Source organism: Curcuma longa, chromosome 21 (assembly GCF_044706935.1).
Source record: "Curcuma longa cultivar G26 ecotype Majalengka, Jawa Barat chromosome 21, ITB_CL_G26_1.1, whole genome shotgun sequence".
In the NCBI taxonomy this organism is placed as follows: Eukaryota; Viridiplantae; Streptophyta; class Magnoliopsida; order Zingiberales; family Zingiberaceae; genus Curcuma; species Curcuma longa.
Window position 1 is genome coordinate 4,648,485 of NC_133881.1, and position 9,122 is coordinate 4,657,606.

Here is a 9,122-nt window from a genome sequence, read left to right on the forward strand (position 1 = left end):
GTTTGACATAACATGCATTGTTTGAATTCACATGATTTCTATTACCATGATTCTTATTACCATGATTCCTATTAACTGTTAAATAGTATTTACCTTTTCCTTATGTATCATTTGTAGAGACGGTATACCATTTGTTATCTCTGTTGATATATATATACATGTTGTGCACTTCTATTCTATATCCCACTGAGTATCTGATACTTACTACCCAAACTCTGGAATTATCTTTTATTCTCCCTAGGTAGCAGATAGGCAATTTTACTTGAAGTTTGGAGATTCTGTCAGACTGTTTCCATCTCTCAACAAGAGATTTGTATTGTGGGTTATTTGTATGAATTTTGTTGTATTTGGTATGTGGACTGTGTTTGTGGACTTGTAGAGTTTTGTGAGTATCTGGATTTTGGATTTATGTTCGTGCCGGTGTGGATTTGGATTTCGCTATATTTTTGCTGCAGAACTTTTGCTACCTGATGTGCATAGGGTATACATGTAGTTTTAATGCTTTTATTGCACATCTTTCTGTATTTCATGACATTATCTTATGTTTATCACATCCTTTATCTACGCATTATGCGTATTTTCTTCATTTCCTAGTTCGGAGGTTTGCTCTTGTATTTGTGTATTTGCAGGACGAAATTGGAGCAAAATACGACGATAGCGTCCGCAAGTATACGGAATGTCGTCAAGTAATAAAAAGATCGAATCCACAGGGACCGTGGAATTACTTACTAGATCTAGCACAAAAAGGTGGAGAGAATATTGAGCATGAGTTGTGTGGGGGAGATGGGAGTGTTCTAAAGTACTTTATCCTAGAATTCAGAGAAAGGGATCGACTGTGACACTATGTGGTGAAACGATCCTAGGACTTCGGACTCCTCAGAGTATGGATTGATTGACTTGGATCCTCTACCTTTCCTCAATAATTGTTCAATTGTAGGGATGTTAACCAATTTATCCAATTCAACCTCGTCAGGTATCCTCGAAATAATGCATTGGTGTTCTTACGTCACTCGTTATCGGTTTGAAATGGTTCTAGAAGCCCGGTTCAAGGCATTCCCGTGTCACTCAGGCGCCCCGGAGTACTAAAAGAACCCTATCCCCTGTCACAGGATATCTTTTTACGGATCTCTCCCCAACAACGAATGACCGCTAACTATCCCTCATAAGAATTTAACTACGCATTAGGAAACCCCTCGGAACTCGCCCGGTTCAAGGCATTCCCCTGTCACGAAGCGCCCCGGTGTACGGCCTAATGATTCCCCAATTCATAGTAAATCCCTACCCTCATGGATTCACACACACATAATTTATCATCAAGCACAAGCACAAATCCACAAAGCAATAGACAGTTATATCATAGAAAATGGTAGATTAATCAAATCCAAATACAATCATCCATTACATCTGATTCATCCTACATCCTAGAATCTAGGGAATCTACTCCATAGCGTGGAGGTTACAAGCCAAAGGAAGGAAAGAATACATCTCAATCCAAAGATACAACAAAGAAATGCAGGAAATGAGACTTATCTTCTTCCTTGGACTGCAATCTCGGCGTAGATGGGATGAGGATGGACTGGAGCAGTCGGATCGGTGGATGGATCGTCGAATCTCGCTCCGAAACAGGCGTCGGTGGCTCTAGAACAGCTCCGGTGGCTCTCCAAGGTCTCCCCCCTTTCCTAGGTCTCAATAAGGACCTATTTATAGTGCAGGTCACGAATGCAGCACGCCCCCGTGCACACGGCCGTGCCTGGGAGGCACGGCCCCGTGTGGGCGTCGGACACAGGAGGAGGCACGGCCGTGCTTGGGGGGGGCACGGCCTGAAGGCAGTGAAGCTTCTGTTCTGGGGCACGGCCGTGCCTCTGGGGCACGGTCCAGACTTGTCTCCTTCTGTTTGAAGGCACGGCCGTGCCTGTGAGGCACGGCCACAGCCTGTCTTCTCTTCATTTGCTGGACACGGCCGTGTCTTTGAGGCACGGCCAGCTGCTTGGACCCTTCTGTTTTGGCACACGGCCGTGCCTGGTGGGCACGGCCAACAGCAGTGGCTTCCTTCTGGATGGAGACACGGCCGTGCCTGTGAGGCACGGCCATGACTTGGCTGGCTTCTGTTTTGAAGCACGGCCGTGTCTGTGAGACACGGCCTCTGGCTGCTGCTGAGGGGGAATGTTGGCACGGCCGTGCCTGTGAGGCACGGCCCAGGCTTGATGGTCTTCTGTTTGGGCACACGCCCGTGCCCTTTGAAACACGGCCAGGAAGCTGAGAGACACGGCCGTGCCTATGAGGCACGGCCCTGTCTTGCCTTGTCTTCAATGGTACTCCGTTTTGCCCGTTTTTGCTCCATTTTCCACCCTGAAACATGTAAAAGCACGAGCAGATCTCCGAACTAGGAAATGTAAGATATGTGCCTAAATGCATGAATATGGGATGCAATGTACACAAGAATTAAGCAATAAACTCAGAAAGATGTGCAAATAAAGCATAAATACATATATACATCCTACGCACATCACACCCCCAGACTTAAACCTTTGCTTGTCCTCAAGCAAAAACTTAGCGTCTAGATTTAGATAATCAATGCAAGCAAGTTATATATCCTAAGCACAGCAATCTAATCTTATCAAACATGAGTAATGGTAAGCATGAAACTCAAAATCATCAAAACAATGGCCTAGAAGTAGTTCTCCGTGCTAAGTGCAAAAAGTGACCTAAATCCATTTGGTATCAAAATCCTTACTTCTAGTCAAGTCGTCATGCTACCGAATTCCTAAGTGTTCCCGGCCTTAGACACTTACCTGCCACAGGCTTGGTTCATATCTTCCATTGCACAAGGTCTCAAAGGATTACCTCAAGTCAAGGGAATCAAATCATTTATTTCCCCAGTAACCGCTTTTCGGTCTCAAAGGGGTAAATGAAAAGTTTCCACTCTCGATACTGTTTTTTTTCATCCTTTTATTGTTTTTGCAATTGAATTTGCTTTTATTGCAAACGGTAGAATGTTTTGTTTTTTTTTTTTTTAGCAAGGATGTAAGATTTTTCCAAAAGAGCTTACATGCCTTGAGTTGGTCCAGTAACCAAAATGCAATGGAAGATCACCATGGAAACACTAGTACTAAGCAGGTTTCATGAATCATGACTACTTTCAGAAATCTATCAACCTCCTAGATTAGGTATAAGTGAAAGAGATCCTAAAACCAGGCCAAGGTTTGACTATCCAAGTTATCCTAGCTCACTTCCTACTTATGAAGATAAGAAAAGATATAGTCCTAGGATATAACTACAAGCACTAATCATCCTTATCTTAACAAAGTGCTACTGTTCTTGCAAGAGAAACAAGCATAAGATGACTTGGTGATTTCTGACATGATAATCTACCGTGCATAAAGCAAAATTCAAAGCAAATTGCAAAAACAAATTTCAAAGCAAATTTCAAAGCAAATTTCAAAGCAAATTGCAAACAAATTGCAAAAAGAAAACAAACTTCAAAGCAAAGTGCAACTATTTACACTATTTACATTTTTTTTTTATTTTTTTTTTTTTTTCCCCCAGACTTGAACTTTTCTACTTCCTTCCAGGGCCTGGAGGAGGTTGTGGAGGACGAGTCCCAAGTGGAAAGTTAGGAAGTTTCGGTAAGTTGCCTAAATATTCATGATATTGATAAAGTGCATCAACTTGTTGGCATGTAAGTTCCATGGACTTCCTAAACTGTTCCTCTCTATACCACTCCACATATTGATGATCCACGAAATCATTCATCCTAGAATAGAACCATCTGCCCTGGCATAATGATTCCGTATCTCCCTAGCTTGCTCTTGTTTCATTGCACTATATTCTCCCAACTGATGTTGGTATGATGAGTGCTCTTCATGTAGCGAGTTTAGGGAAGTTCGGAATTCTGAGAAGTCATATGCTGAGTCTGCCCCACCAAATGCAAATGATGGTCTTGCAGGTGCAGGCTCAGCCTCAGGGTCAGATAGTTCATGGAATGAAGGTTCTTGGTGAAATGTTTCGTGAATCTGCTCTAATGGTACATGTGTGGAGGGGGAGAGACTAGCTACTGGGGCACGAAGGATCCAATTTTCGGCCTGTCTCACTGTTGTCCCAGGGTGAGGTAATGGAAGAGTTGATCCATCGAGTAAGCGAAATCCATACCCACCGTTGGTTTTAACAATCATTTTCATCGCTAGGCAAGTGTCTATATCGATTCTTGTATTGCCTTGAACAGCCTTTAATCCATCTAATTCGCATCCTAAGGCTGTAGCGATAATAGTGATAAGGCCGCCTACAACTATGTCCCCAGTAGAAGCTTTTGATATTTTGACTAAGTTTTGGAGAAAGTGGAACCCCGTATTAAATTCGACTCTATGTAACATTGCCCAGATACAGTAAAGCTCTAACTTCCTCACCACGCCGTCACTTTCTGATCTTCCAAAAATAGTCTTAGACATGACGCGGTGAAGATACCTAAATACTGGGTTTTGAAACAAAGTAGCCTTTGACCTTGAAGGGTCATAGGGTTCTGTAGAAGTGGTAAGCATACTCCAAAACTTAGTGCTATCAAATCTATTATCTAAAAATCTAGTCTCTCCAGAAGACAATCCTAAGCAATTGTTGAATTGATCTAGGGTCCAATTATACTCTACATTGAGCAATCTAAAAGTTATTTTTCCTGAATCTTTTGCTCCAGTCGTGAATTGGACCTCTAGGGAACTAAGGAATTCTAAAGTTATTCTAGGGTATGTTGGAAGGCAAAAATTCATGATTTTCAATCCATCCTATGTTGTCCAACATCCATTCTATATCATCCTTAATTCCTAACAATTGCATGGTGTTTTCATCAACATAACGAGAGCAGCAAATTTTGCGGGAAGATAAACAATTATACCTCTCCTTTTGGTCGTCATTGCGGAAGATGATGCCGTGTTCGTTCGCAACGACTTCCTCGGAGGCTTTCCTCTTCCCTTTGTCCTTTGATGTGCTCTTTCTCTCGCCGGAGCCTTCTCCTTGGCGGGCTCCTTTCCTTTCTTCTTCCGGACTCGTCTCCATCTCCGGATCCTCCAGATCTGCGAAATTTCTTCAACATTTTTGCAGATTCCTTGAAAGAAAGGAGATCAAAATCAGATCTGGGAATTTTTGAGAAGATCTAAGGTGTAGGAGAGTGTAGGAGGGAAGGAAAGGTGAAAGAAAAGGGTTTATGGAGGCTAGAGAGGGTTTGGAAAGAAGAAGAGGCGAGAAAGAAGGTGAGGAGGCTGAGTTTTGGGGGCGCACGGCCGTGTGCTAGGGCAGGCACGCCCGTGCGCCTTTTATAGGGTGAGGAGGCACGGCCGTGCCTGTGAGGCACGGCCCGTGGCTGTCGCTTCTCTGTCCCGAAGCACGCCCGTGCCTGGGAGGCACGGTCTGGAGCTGGCGCCTTTCTGTTTGGACACACGGCCGTGCCTTTGAGGCACGGTCTGGTGTTGGCGTGGCTCTGTTTCCAGGCACGCCCGTGCCAGGAGGCACGGTTCAGAAGAGACGCGTCTCTGTTGAGAAGCACGGCCGTGCTTTTGAGGCACGGCCTGGTACAGTCTGCCTTCTTTATTGAGACACGGCCGTGTCTAATAGACACGGCCTAAGCTGTGGTACCCAAAATGTTGGGCACGGCCGTGCCTATGAGGCACGGCCCAGCTTTATTGCTTGGTATTTTCCGCATTTCCCTGCAAAAACAAGGAAAATTTTATTAGGACTCAACAAAACAAACTTGAACGAAAGAAAAGTATATATGTATGAACAATGAAAAGAAATGCAAAATGAACAAAACCCTTGGGTTGCCTCCCAAGAAGCGCTTGTTTAAGGTCATTAGCTCGACCCCTTATTAACTAATGTACAAGGGATCATTGGTTGCCCTCTCGCAACCTTCCCCTTGGTGGAACTTTGTATTTTTGTGATTTTTGTACACAGCTCCCTTATTTGCTCGGCCGGTGCGGTGTCTTCTCCGGCAAAAAGAATTATGGTACATCTTCTTCGGTTGGTTGGCGTCTCCAACCGGCACACGTGGGGTGGCTCTGGCAAATATGCGTTGCTGTCCAAAGAGAGGTTGAATGTCAATCTTCTTACCACCAACTTCTAGGGAGAGCTTTCGGTTCTTCACATCAATGTTGGCTCCCGAGGTGGCAAGGAATGACCTTCCCAAAATAATGGGGATATTTGGATCTTCCTCCATGTCAAGCACAACGAAGTCGGTGGGGATTGTGAACCCCCCGACTTCTACCGGAACGTCTTCAACTAGCCCTTTGGGATATCTGCATGTTTGGTCTGCTAGTTGAAGGGTCATCGGTGTCAATATCAGATCCGGATATCCACATTTGACACTTGTTGTGTAGGGGATGATGCTAACACTCGCTCCTAGATCGCAGAAAGCTCTCCCTATAGAAATATTTCCAATCTTGCAAGGGAGGAAGAAGCTACCTGGATCTTTGAGTTTCTGAGGAATCTTGTTGTTCAAAATCTTTTCAGTTACATCCTCAGTGAGTGCTATGACATTCTTCGGCCGGGTGATATCTTTAGTGGATATTAATCCCTTGATGAATTTGGCAAACTTGGGCATATCAACTATTGCATCAAGGATAGGAATATCCATCGTGAGGTCTTTCACCCTGTCATACCACTTTTCAAATTCTTCATCTTTTTGCTTGTATAGGAGCCTCTGCGGGTAAGGTACATTCTTCACTTGTGATTTCTTCTCGGAAGGCCCAGCGGGTGTTGCGGTCTCAACTTCCTCCAGCTTGTCTTCAACATTAGGAATAGAGGAAGGAGGTTGCACAGCGGCTGGGGTGAAGTAAATACCTTCCCCAGGAGCAGTCACCTGAGGTTCTATATCCTTCAGGGTCCGTCCGCTCCTGAGCTCTATGGCCTTGCAGTGCTCCATTGGGTTGAAGTCTGGTTTTCCAGGAAGTGTACCCACTGTTCTGGAGGAGAGGGAAGAGCTTATTTGTGCAATCTGAGTTTCCTGCATCTTCATCCTCTTGTCGTGGTCATCTAGTTTCTCATTGATTTTAACCACGTCGCTTTCTAACTTCTCCAGAATTTTCAATATACGCTGGGTATCAGAGACCTCTTCACTAGCTTTAGGAGGCGTTGAACTTTGGTTGGAAGGCCCTCCTTGGTTGAAATTACTGTTATTGTTGCGGTAGGAAAAGTTTGGGTGATTCCTCCAACCCGGATTATATGTATTGGAATACGGGTTGTTTCTTTGGTTAAATGCGCCAACTGCATCGCACTGCTCATATTGGACAATTTGATTTTGGCACGCTACAGCTGGGCACATCTCAGTTGTATGGTTGGAATCTCCACATATATCACAATTTGTAGTTGCTACCGCATGGACCTTACCAACGTTCATGCCTTCAACCCTTTTTGTAAGGGCATCAATCTGTGCATTGAGCTTAGTGTATTGGTCAACATTGTACTTCCCTGGAATTTTCTGCACATTACCTCTCTCATTCGCCCACTGGTGATGGTTAAGTGCCACATTCTCAATCAGCTCTTCGGCTTCTTCCAAACTCTTATTCATTAGTGCACCTCCTGCAGCGGAATCCAAATATACCTTAGTCTGATAGTTGATTCCGTTGTAGAAAGTGTGAATGATAAGCCATCTCTCAAGTCCATGATGTGGGCACTTCCTTAACATTCCTTGGAATCTATCCCAAGCTTCAAATAAAGTTTCTCCGTCCATTTGTTGAAAACTTGAAATGAGATTCCTCATGTGGGCAGTCTTACTTGGGGGATAAAATTTGTTCATGAATATCTTCACCAATTTTTCCCAAGAGTCTATGCAATTTGGAGGTAATGAATGGTACCAGTCCTTCGCTTTGTCTCTTAAAGAGAATCTGAAAAGTATCAATCTCTGAACGTCAAAACTGACCCCTTGTTGCCTTCTTGTACTGCAGGCATCTGAAAATATTTCAATGTGCAAATGTGGGTCTTCGTGTGGACCACCCCCAAACTGATTCTGTTGGATCATGGCTATAAATCCAGGATTAAACTCAAAGTTTGCAGCCTCTATGTTGGGGATAGCAATGCATGACGTTGAACCTCTCATCTGAGGTGCAGCATAATCTTTCAGTGATTTCTGGGCCATTGTTGATGATTGTTCTTGATTTAACAACTTTTGTTCACGAAGTCTCCTTCGAAGTGTTCTTTCAATTTCAGGATCAAAAAGGAGAACTCCGAAGGATCGGCCCTGCGCATGCACCAAAGCAAAAGAATTGATTAGATTGCCAGAAAAAATTAAGAATGTATGTGCAAAAGAATTGTACCAATGAATAAAATGAAAAGAAATAAAAATAAAGAATGGGGCTATGTATGTATAAGAAAATAAAAGAAAAACTTAATGTGCTAAATTAGTAAATAATTGCGCACGATCCCCGGCAACGGCGCCAAAAACTTGATAGCGTTCCGCAAGTATACGGAATGTCGTCAAGTAATAAAAAGATCGAATCCACAGGGACCGTGGAATTACTTACTAGATCTAGCACAATAAGGTGGAGAGAATATTGAGCATGAGTTGTGTGGGGGAGATGGGAGTGTTCTAAAGTACTTTATCCTAGAATTCGGAGAAAGGGATCGACTGTGACACTTGTGGTGAAACGATCCTAGGACTTCGGACTCCTCAGAGTATGGATTGATTGACTTGGATCCTCTACCTTTCCTCAATAATTGTTCAATTGTAGGGATGTTAACCAATTTATCCAATTCAACCTCGTCAGGTATCCTCGAAATAATGCATTGGTGTTCTTACGTCACTCGTTGTCGGTTTGAAATGGTTCTAGAAGCCCGGTTCAAGGCATTCCCGTGTCACTCAGGCGCCCCGGAGTACTAAAAGAACCCTATCCCCTGTCACAGGATATCTTTTTACGGATCTCTCCCCAACAACGAATGACCGCTAACTATCCCTCATAAGAATTTAACTACGCATTAGGAAACCCCTCGGAACTCGCCCGGTTCAAGGCATTCTCCCTGTCACGAAGCGCCCCGGTGTACGGCCTAATGATTCCCCAATACATAATCAATCCCTACCCTCATGGATTCACACACACATAATTTATCATCAAGCACAAGCACAAATCCACAAAGCAATAGACAGTTAT

General features: G+C 43.8%; 1 pseudogene; it reads left to right on the top strand.

Moving 5' to 3' along the window:
- The first annotated feature begins 7,634 nt into the window (after positions 1-7,634).
- Positions 7,635-7,732, top strand: LOC141815715 (small nucleolar RNA R71; annotated as a pseudogene).
- The last annotated feature ends 1,390 nt before the right edge of the window (positions 7,733-9,122 follow it).